We start from the raw sequence: 10,785 nt of genomic DNA, 5'->3' as shown, positions 1-10,785 counted from the left end.
GGTTTATTCAGTAGACCTGCTGGGACCAGGCAAGGTTGGCACTCCATGTGGCTGGGAAAGGCCTGGGAAAGAAAGAGCTGGGAAAGAGAGAGAAAAGAGCTAGAAAAGAGCAGAGAGAGTCTTGGCCTGGGCTAGGCCTTATCTAGGGTATGGGCAAAGAAAGGTGTAGCCACATCAAATTCAGATGTGACCTCAGCAGATGCAGATGTGACCTCTTCCAGGTGTCCCAGTTGCCTAGGTGGAGACTTTGCTGCAAGGAGGGTGGAGTCTGCTAGCCATCCATGAGCGGACTTTACAACAAGTGTATGGATTATTTTAAGTCATTTTCTGGGAGGAAGGAAACAGGGAGACAGAACATAAGAAAATTACTGATTAGCCAGGTGCTGGTGACTCATGCCTGTAATCCTAGGGGGCGCTGAGATCTGAGAATTGTGGTTCAAAGCCAGCAGAGGCAGGAAAGTCCATGAGATGCTTTTCTCCAATTAACCACCAGAAAACCAGAAGTGAAGCTGTGGCTCAAGGGGTAGAGCACCAGCCTTGACCAAAGGAGCTCAGGTTCTACCTAAGTTCAAGCCCCATGAACGACAAAAGAAAAAAGTAACTAAAACGAATTAGTTGACCTCAGGTTATCTCAGGCTATGTCTTTCATGGAAGGATTAAGGCAGAGGAAACCTTATTAGTAGGCCGATGTTTAAGAAATTTGGGAATTATCTCTAATTCTGATTTCTCAGAAACTCCAACAACTGCCTTTCAGCTTGGTGGCATGACACAATGGAGGCTTCTACCTCCATTTTTATTTTTTGCCTGGTCTGTGCAGGAACTTGGTGTAAAACATTGGCTTCCTGTGCTTGCTTCGGCAGCACGTATACTAAAATTGGAACGATACAGAAAAGATTAACATGGCCCCTGCACAAGCATGACATGCAAATTCATGAAGCGTTCCATATTTTTTTGTTTTTTGTCGGTCTTGGGGCTTGAACTCTGGGCTTGGGCATTATCCCTGAGCTCTTCAGCTCAAAGAGAGTTCTCTATGGCTTGAGCCACAGAGGCACTTCCAGTTTTCTAGTGATTTATTGGAGATCAAAGTCTCTCAGACTTTTCTGCCTGGGCTGGCTTTGAACTGTGATCTGTCTCCTCTGAGACAGATCTGAACCTCAGATCTATCTCCTCAGTTGCTGAGATTACAGGCCATGAGCCATGGGTGCCCAGCTGCGTTCCGTATTTTTGACCCATTGTAACAGTGAAATGCACAAGACACTATGTTGAAAAATGAACTTTACAATTTAGGCAAGGGGCAGGGGTAGTGTAATTGTGGAGGTGGGAGGGAAGGGATGGTAGGGGGAAAACAAGGGAGGAGGGAACAATACTTGATAGGAAATGTAGTCATTACCTTGCTTATGTAACTGTACCTCTCTGTACAGTATTTTTACAATAAAAAAATTTATTTAAAAAAAAGAAAACATAAAAAAATTAGCTTCCTGTGGTTTTAAACATAACACATCTTCCTGATGTGGAAACTGAGAATTAAATAAGTAGATGATCTTACAAGATGAAGAGCCAGTGACATTGAACATCCACACCAATCCCCTTTCCCTATGAATATCAGGATCATGTGCAACTCTGGTGGTTTCTAAGACAAAAAGAAGGAAAATTAGCCCAGTGAAACTACTGAATCACAGAATTCAGATCCAAGAAGGAGAAAACAGGAGCCTAATTATTTTCTTTGGGAGGAATGAATTTTCTACTTTCTGGAAAGCACAATGAGAGTGTAGAGACTTCATAGAAAGCTTTGGGGGAAGCCAAGAGAAACCATTTCACTATCTTGGTTTGACTCACACTAACGTCAAGCACTTCATCTGTTATACTAGTAAGCTTAAGTCCTTCAGATGACTGCCCTGCTCCAGTTTGACAGTAAGATCAGATATAGTACCTTTTAAAGGCATTAAAACACCCTGGATCCTAAACTATTTGACTAAGAGCTAAATCCAAACCAAACATTGAGATAGGAAAATTACATTCTGCAAAAGCAAATAGCTCTTTCAACGTGATACCACCAACTTATGAAAGAATGGTGAGAAATATATCCATTAAAGACATTTGTTTCAAGTAATTCTCCTTATCCCAGAGTGTTTTTGAAGGCTTGATCTGCGTACATCTGTCATACTTATGCATATGAGTAGAAGCAGTTATTATGAGCACTAGTAAAACAGATATAGTAATTTGGCTGTCTCTTGGCTCCAAACTATCCCTCCATTTTTTTTAATCTTTCCATTCAGATACGTGTTGGGATCCATAGATACGGGTACAAAAGAACACCGGACAGTTGGAGGAGGGGACAAGTGACACAGGCACTTGGGTTTGTATGTCTTTCCAGTTTGGTTTCTGAAAACCCCACTTCACCCAACAGCAACCAATGATTCACACTCTCGGCTTCTTTGGTCCCTGGAGGGCTGAGTCCCTCCTATGAGAAGCTGTGCATCCAAGTGTTTATGTCTACTTTTCCTCCATTACACTGGACATCATTGTATTTGCTTTCCTGCTTAACTAATCCCCTATATTGAAATCCTCTACTGGAATACCTAGTGTGATCTCTAAGGAGACCTCAGCTGAGGATCGGGTATTAAAAACTATCTGATGGAAAACGACATAAACTGAAAGCATTCACCTTTCCCCCTGACAGTCGCATCTTCGAACTGACCTGGCTGCCAACCCCAGTGAATCACCTCCCCCAACTCCTTACCCCTGAGCAAACCCACCCCGGTGGTCTTAGAAGAGAGCCTGAGACCAAGGCCATGTCTGATGCTGACATCCCTGATGGACACAGATGCTATTGAAACTGTGAAATACTCCACTCAAGATAAGATTATTCTCCCACTCCACTTCCCTCTCCCCGGCCTGACTTAACTTGTTCTGTCTAATATTTACAGGGACCTTTGTTCTAAGGGAGGGCTCCATTACTTGGTTTCCCTTCCCAGGTTTTTTTCCCAAATAAAACCTGTTGGTCACTTGAGTTCGTTTTTCTGCTCTTTGTCTTTTCTTACACCATCTAGTTCAGAGAATTGCCTTAAAAGGCTTACTGAGATCATTTTTTTAAAAATATTTGACCAAAGTTGGGCACTGGTGGCTTATACCTAACTACTCAGGAGGCTGAGGTCTGACAATCATGGTTTGAAGCCACCTGGACAGGAAAGTCTATGAGATTGAATTAGCATGTAATGTGGCAGACATGGAGCAAGTTATTATCCCTCCATGATGTGAATAGACCTCATTCAATCAACAAAGAGCAAAGTTGGGTCTTCCCAGGTAAATGTGAACTCTGCCAGCAGACTCACACTGCTACATAGGTTCATTCTTGGGTCCTTATGATGTCAGGCTATCTTGTAGACTTTAGATTTGTCATCTTCACAATTGTAGGATTCAATATTTCTTGATATTCCATATCGATATCTATATATATACCTATCTATGCGAATATTTTCAAATTAACATGTGTATTGTTTCTGTGTTCCCTTTATCCACTTTCCAGACCTCCACCATCTACGTAACAATTCCCTGTATCGAATTCTATTTAAATATGTACATATAGGTATATAAAATAGTGATTTTATTAGTTCTGTTTCTGAGGAGGACCTTGGCTAATTTAGTGCCTAAGTCAGTACCAGATACCAGCTAACTGGAACCTGGTGGAATTCAGTCAAAATCCGCTTCATTTAAACTTAAAGTTTGCCATTAGGAGAAAAACAATTATTTTAAAGCCATGATTTGGTTCTGATTTGTAAAAAAAATCACAGGTAACTTCTGTTCCTAGAGTAATCGCTTGCATATAGTAGGCCTTCAGTAAATATTTATCTAATATTAATTAGACTGTTTAAGGGGCCTGTTGCTATCTAATGATATCACATTCTAGCCACTAAGTAGAAAATAACTCCTTAAGAGCTTCACCTAAAAATGTGAAGTTCCACTATGAACAAAGCACTGTATAGTCAAAAGAAGAATTATGGTAGAATGTTGTAAACTAGAGAGCCAGCATACAGCCAGGTTGTTTTTTTCTAGAAAATAATTTTCTTTAAAAAAAAAAAAGTGTTGCCAAATATAGTACAAGGCAAAGAGATTTATTCAGAGCAATGCTTTTCTTCACAGCATACCTCGATATAGTTAACATAGGGCCATAATAGACTTGCTCCTATCAACAAATAAACACTAGCACACACACAAGGAAATGCTGACCTAGCGCTGATGGGCTGATTTGATTTAAAGCTATGCATTCTCTGGCATGAACTACCCAGGCCATTGTCTCCAGGAGGGATGGAGCTGAATGGGCAGAAATAAATTGCAGAAATCCAACTACTATTAGCTCTTAAATTATAAGGCAGAAAGAAGCTATGGAAGCAGAGCCTACTGCCTTTGAAACCAAAAGACAAAATCTCATATAAAAGAAGAGGAAGGAACCGCGCTCCAATGCTGATGGGAATACAAACTTTATAACCACTCTGGAATACTGTCTGGAGCGTCCTCAAAAAATTAAATATAGTCCTTCCCTACAACTCAGCCATACCACTCCATGCCATCTCCCTTGAGCATCATGACAAGGACACCTGCACATCCAAGTTCACTGCCACACTACTCACTATAGTCAAGATATGGAAACAACCCAGATGTCCCACAATAGATGAGTAAATCCAAACAATGTGGTACCTATATCCAATGGAATTTTACACAGCCATTAGAAAAATAAAACAATGTCACTTGCAGGGAAATGGATGGAACTAGAAACAAATTGTGTTAAGTGAGGTAAGCCAAGATCAACGAGACAAACAGCACATATTCTCCCTGATAGGCTGAAGTTAGATCTAAAACACGTTGGGATATGACAAATTACACAGAATTCTAGATACTCATATATAGTGGGACCACAAAAGATGATAGACTTAGGAAAGCATCACAAAGGTGCAATACCCAAGCACCTTCATATGTATATAAAATATATGTATATTTATATCAAATATAAAAATAAAAACTGAAACAAACTCCAAAGCTGTGGAAACAAATGACTTTTTTCTTAATCTGTTTTTTTTCTTTTTCTGATGACTGTATTTGTTACCTTCTATACAGTATATTCACTTGCATATCTGTCAGGGGTGTGGGGAGGACACAGAATCCAAAGAAAAAGGGTGAAAAAGTGCAGCAGTGGAGCACTTGATGAAAGTGATTTATGGGTAGAGATAGGAGGGAAGGAATGGGAGAGAATGAGGGATGACACTATGTGAAAGGAAATTTACTTAGTACTTGACATATGTAAAGGTAACCCCACTGTCTAGCACTTCTAAAACAATAAAGTAAGTTTAAAAAAAAAAAGAAATGGAAGAGGGAAAAGAAGGGGAAGAGGAAGAGGAGGAAAAAGAGGAAATTGAGGAGAAAGAAGAAAAGAAGGAAGAGGAGAAAGAGGAAGAGGAAGAAGAGAGACAGGAGGGAAAGGGAGATAAGGAGGAAGAAGAGGAAAAAGAGGAAGAAGAGGAAGAAGAGAAGAAGGAAAGAAAAGACAAGAAAAGAAAAAGAAGAGAAAGAAAAAGAAAAAGGGAAAGGGAAAGAATTTTCTCTCAAAGGAAAAGTAAACACTAGGTACCGCTTGAGGAAAGGGAAATTTGATATCTTATTTTATGCCAGATCAAGCAAAAACTGCTAACATTGCAAAGTTCCATGATGTCCAGGTTAGAAGCCATACAGGACACTCATAATTTTAATATGTTTAAATGAATCTGTCCTCCTTCGCAAATGACTACCAGAATGTTACAGAATTAACCTACCAGGGGAGATACTAGATTAGGTGAAGTTACTACTGGCTTCTTAAATTTAAATATATACTATTGTTCTTCCAGTTAACCATAACAGACAATTAATGGACTCCACTCCCTATAATTAGACAAAATAACTGGAGACAATATACAAGATGTTGTTTTATTGTTGTTGGGTTTTTCTTTCTTGACACTGGCAACACAAAACCACACTTCCTACTAGAGGGTGAACTTTCACTTCTCAGCTATCTGCCTTGAAGGACTTTTCAAACTCAGATGCAAGAAGATGCTAGAACAGAGCTGGGTCCAGGGCATCTAAGGCCTGGAGGAGTATTTTCCCCTAGGACTTGCCTGTACATTTCAAATCCTTCTAATCTGGATTCTTAGTATTTCTTCCTAGTTGGAATTCTTTCTTCAAGCTTAATCCTTAGAAAACATCTACCTCTGGAATTTCTGTCTGATTGGTTTTTTTTTTGTTTTTTTTGTTTTTTTTTTTTTTTGCTAAAATAGAAATCTGGTTGTATTCTTTCAGTGAAGATTACTCAATGGTTCTCTGTCATCAGGACAAAAGAAACATAAAACTTGAGTGGTCATATCTCTATTCACTATTGTCCCTACCTACTCACTGTGTGTCATTTTCCACCTGCACTCCTGCCCACTCCAGCCCTACTGGTGCTTACAAGAAGAGAATGCTTCAGGAGCTTATAGCCTGGGCAGTCCAAGAGGACCTTATGCCCATCAGGGCCTGCAGTCTTAGTTTAGGCTTGAAATTCACCAACTTGAAATTTCTTAACTTTTTTGTGGTGCTAAGAATCAAATCTAGGGCTTTAAACACTATCAAAACCTTTCAGATACTGGTAACTCATGTCTGTAATTCTAACTATTCAGGAAGCTGAGATCTGAGGATAGAGGTTCAAAGCCAGCCTGGGCAGGAAAGTCCATGAGACTCCTGTCTCCAATTAACCACAAGAAAACTGGAAATGGAGCTGTGATTCAAGTGATAGAGAGCTAGCCTTGAGTGAGAACATTAAGAGACAGCACCCAGGCTCTGCGTTTATGCCCTAGTACTTGTAAAGAAAAAAAAAAAAAGCTTTACCAATGAGATGCACTCAGAATTTGTAATAAAATTTTAACAAGGTACACCATGGTTTTGTTTTGCCTTGGGTTCCAGGGAGTTTTTAGCTAGTCTTTCCCAGTCTTTTATTGCAATGGCTAAGTGTGCACAGGCATGTGTGTGTGCACACACACACACACACACTCACACACACACACACACACACACACACACACACACACACAGGTAGGTATATGGCAAGATGGAGTAATCCTACCGGCACAAATACAAAGAGCAAGCACTGAGGCAGTGAGATTTGTTTTTAAGCTCTGTCAGATAATTGCTCTTTGCCTCTCTTAATCTATTCCATGGCCCACTATGGGAATTATAGAATCTTTTCCACTTACCACCACAGGACTGTTAAGAGAATTGGCTAAGATAAGTTTACTGCAAACAGTAAACTATAGTTAAGAGTTTTAATCATATCATCATCTTAATTGGTTCACTTCTTTCAGCTAGTATCAACTAATCCTTATTTCCAGGAGGAAGAATTAGGCACGTCAGAGCAACTCACTATCTTCCAACCTGCCACAAAGCAAGGTGTGCTTCAAGAATGGACTCAGAAAGAATCTATTCAGAATTGCACAGACTGAGGGGGGGGGGAAGTTGCTAAATTGTTCTCCAAGCCATAGATGAAAACATCCTTGTTATTGTATAAGGACAAAATTGTAGATCATCTCAAGCAGAAATCATGAAAACATTTCACCACCGAACCATCCATTTATTTATTTTGAAGACTATGATAGTTTCTGTGATGTGAACACACTCCCAAATTGCTGGTAAAAGTGGATAAACAGAATACTGATTCCTATAACAACACTACTCAGGAAGAACAAGATGGAAGTTCTGACACACACTGCAACACGGTGACCCCAAATGACAGGGCCAACGTAAGAAGCCAGGTAAGAGAGATGACACATTTCATCATATTATTTATAGGAAACTCAAAGGTAAAACAAATGCAAAAGACAGCAGGACCCTTGCCAGGAAATCTTACTTTAAGACAAGTAGTTTTAATAAGTTCTCTTGACTTGTTCTCATTCTACCCTCCTAGGTGACCTCCTAGATTTTCAGCTTTTAGTTTTACTTCCTTAAGGAAAAGCTAACCCAGGACAATGGGTACATGATTGCCAGTAGGTACCCTGCCCCTTGGCGATTTCTGCCTGACTCTTGCTCAGGATTTGGGTGCAGTCTCCATACTGCAGGACCACTATGAGACAACCCCAGAAGAGAGACAGCTGACAAAACCACAGTTCACTATTCCACCGTGGCCTTGGAAGACTAAATAACCACATAGCATCCTCACCAAAGGTTTGACATCACTTCCCTTAGTCCCAGAAGCTACTTTAATTTCAAACTGGTTTTGGCTTAGATTCAGTTGTGCTTTGATAAGTCTTCATTTTTAGAGTATAGTTTCTTTAGGCCAAGCTGTCACACGTTCCTATCTGAAAGATACGTGTATCAATTTATAAATTGATAAACCTGAAAAGTTGAATTGCTCTGTCACGACAGGTTGTCTCTGAGTCTAAATCTAAATCTACTCTGAAGTTAAAAGCAAAGAATAGAAGCCAGCAATAAAAGAAAACCTTCACCAAAAAATCATTGATTTTCTTTTTTTTGACAAACTCACACGCTTTTTTTTTTTCTTCTTCTTCATTTTTACTTATATCTTTATTGTAAAGTTGATGAGCAGGGGGTTACAGTTACATAAGTAAGGTAATGATTACATTTCTTTTTAAACACTGTTACCCCTTCCCTCGTTTCCTCCCACTAATCTCTCCCTATTCCCCTCCTCCTAAGTTGTGTAGTCCATTTCCAACACAGTGTCTGGTGAGTATGATTGTTGCACTAGTTCATCTTTTGTTCTTCTGTTTCTGCTATTCCCTTTTGCTTTCACAAATCAGATAAGCTTATATATAAGACAAAGTATACAGAAAACTAAAACAGAATGAAAAACGATCAAAAATAACTGTATACAGGACATAATAAGAAACTCTTGTTTCCATTTCTTGGAGTTCATTTTGATATGCTTCAACACTTTTTAAATTAGAACAGATTATTTGTTCTCATTGTGAAATTTCTACACATGCATACAATAGATCCAGATCAACCTCACCTGCTCTATCACTCTTTTATATCATTCCCCCTGCCAAAAATGGATTTATCAGGTCATATTGTTTTATTTTCATACATGCATGTAAGTTACACTGACCATATTCATATTCATTCACTCTTGTCAGTAAATATACTGAATTATTTTCTGAACAATGACAATGGAACACACTCATCTGTCAACAAAAAGAGCTAAGATTCTAAGTGTGAGCCACCGGCACCCAGTTTACCATAGTTCTTATAGTAAAATCAGCAGTAAGGAAATTTGGGGTTAATTTACACAATTATACAATACATTTTCCTGTTTGAAAAAAAGACCACCCCCCCCAGGATTTAGGGTGCTCTCCATATTTAAAGCAAAGAAAAAAAAAACCAATCTTGGATTTCCAAGCTATAAACAGGAGCATTTCATTTGGCCAGGAAATTTAGTCATAAAATGGTAAAGTGAACATGTTCAATATTATTAAAGAAAGTAGGCAAAATTCCCATTTGAATGCAGATATTCTAGACTTGGTGAACTTAGGCACAGGCAAAGCTTTAGTCCTCAGCACATATTACCTTCTATCAAATTCACCAACATTTAGGATGTATTTTTTTTTCACATTTTAACCAAGATAATAAGAGTGCATCTTACAATATGTCTATCTGGGGTAGATAGTTTTGGTTTGGTTTGGTTTGGTTTGGTCCTGGGGCTTGAACTGTGGGCCTGAGTATTATCCCTGAGCTTTTGTGCTCCAGGCTAGCACATGAGCCACAGCTCCACTCCCAGCTTTTTGTGGTTAAGTGGAGATAGGAGTCCCACAGAGCCCAGCACTTGCTGGCTTCCACCTATAATCCTAACTTCTCAGGAAATGAGATGGGAGGATCGCAGTTCAAAGCCAGCCTGCACAGGAAAGTTCATGAGATTCTTACCTCCAATAAACAACCAGAAATGTGGAAATGAAGCTATCACTCAAAGTGGTAGAGGGCTAACCTTGAGCAAAAGAGCTCAAAGACAGTACTCAGTTTCACAACTGACAAAAAAACAGAGTCCCACAGATTTTTCTGCCCAGGCTGGCTTCGAACCACAATCCTCAGATCTCAGCCTTGTGCAGTAGTTAAGATTACATGCCACTGGCGCCTGCACTGTAGTAGTTCTGCTAGTGTTGTTTAATAACCTCCCTTCAGGGCTTTGGGCATGACTAAGAGAGAGAATGCCTGCCTAGTAAGTAAGAGTCTGGAAGTTCAAATCCCATTAGAGCCAAATAAAAAATATAAGATTGAAGATTGGGTGTGGTTCAAAGGAACAGAGCCTTTCCTTGGTGGCTGTCACCTGGGGGTTGGTCCTGTCTGGTTCCCAGTCCTTCCAAGGAAGCGAAGGCCCCATAGGGTCCTCCCTCCACCAGCTGCCTGGCCTCTAGCTCTAGCTCATCCGCCTCCACTCTGGCCTCACCATGAGAAGATCAGGCTGCATCAAGGCAGCTGGCACAAAGGTTGAATCTTTGTGGCCTGGCCAATGTCAACACTGGGAGCCTCCTATTCCATTTTGGGGCTGGCAGATCAGCTCCAGCAACTGGGACTCCATCAGCGGGAGATCCTGTCATCTCCACAACTGTTGCCCAGCTGTTACCCAGCTGTTGCCCAGCTGCATGGAAGAAAGCAGAAGCAAAGAAGGAACAGTCGGGTGGAATCTGATGATGGCAGCCACTTTGGTCTTTTTTTTTTTTAATTTTAATCAAATCTCTCTTTTCCTTAGTTCAATAAAAAGCTGAATGCTGAAAAACGATA

General features: G+C 40.0%; 1 non-coding gene across 1 annotated transcript; it reads left to right on the top strand.

Moving 5' to 3' along the window:
• The first annotated feature begins 844 nt into the window (after positions 1 to 844).
• LOC138827055 (U6 spliceosomal RNA) lies at positions 845 to 951 on the top strand. The gene has a single exon (XR_011371931.1). It is a non-coding gene; the product is annotated as a U6 spliceosomal RNA (small nuclear RNA).
• The last annotated feature ends 9,834 nt before the right edge of the window (positions 952 to 10,785 follow it).

Source organism: Dipodomys merriami, unplaced genomic scaffold (assembly GCF_024711535.1).
Source record: "Dipodomys merriami isolate MVZ:Mamm:240054 unplaced genomic scaffold, mDipMer1.0.p SCAF_15, whole genome shotgun sequence".
In the NCBI taxonomy this organism is placed as follows: Eukaryota; Metazoa; Chordata; class Mammalia; order Rodentia; family Heteromyidae; genus Dipodomys; species Dipodomys merriami.
The sequence above is the reverse complement of the archived record's forward strand: the minus strand, read 5'-3'. Positions and strand labels throughout refer to the sequence as shown.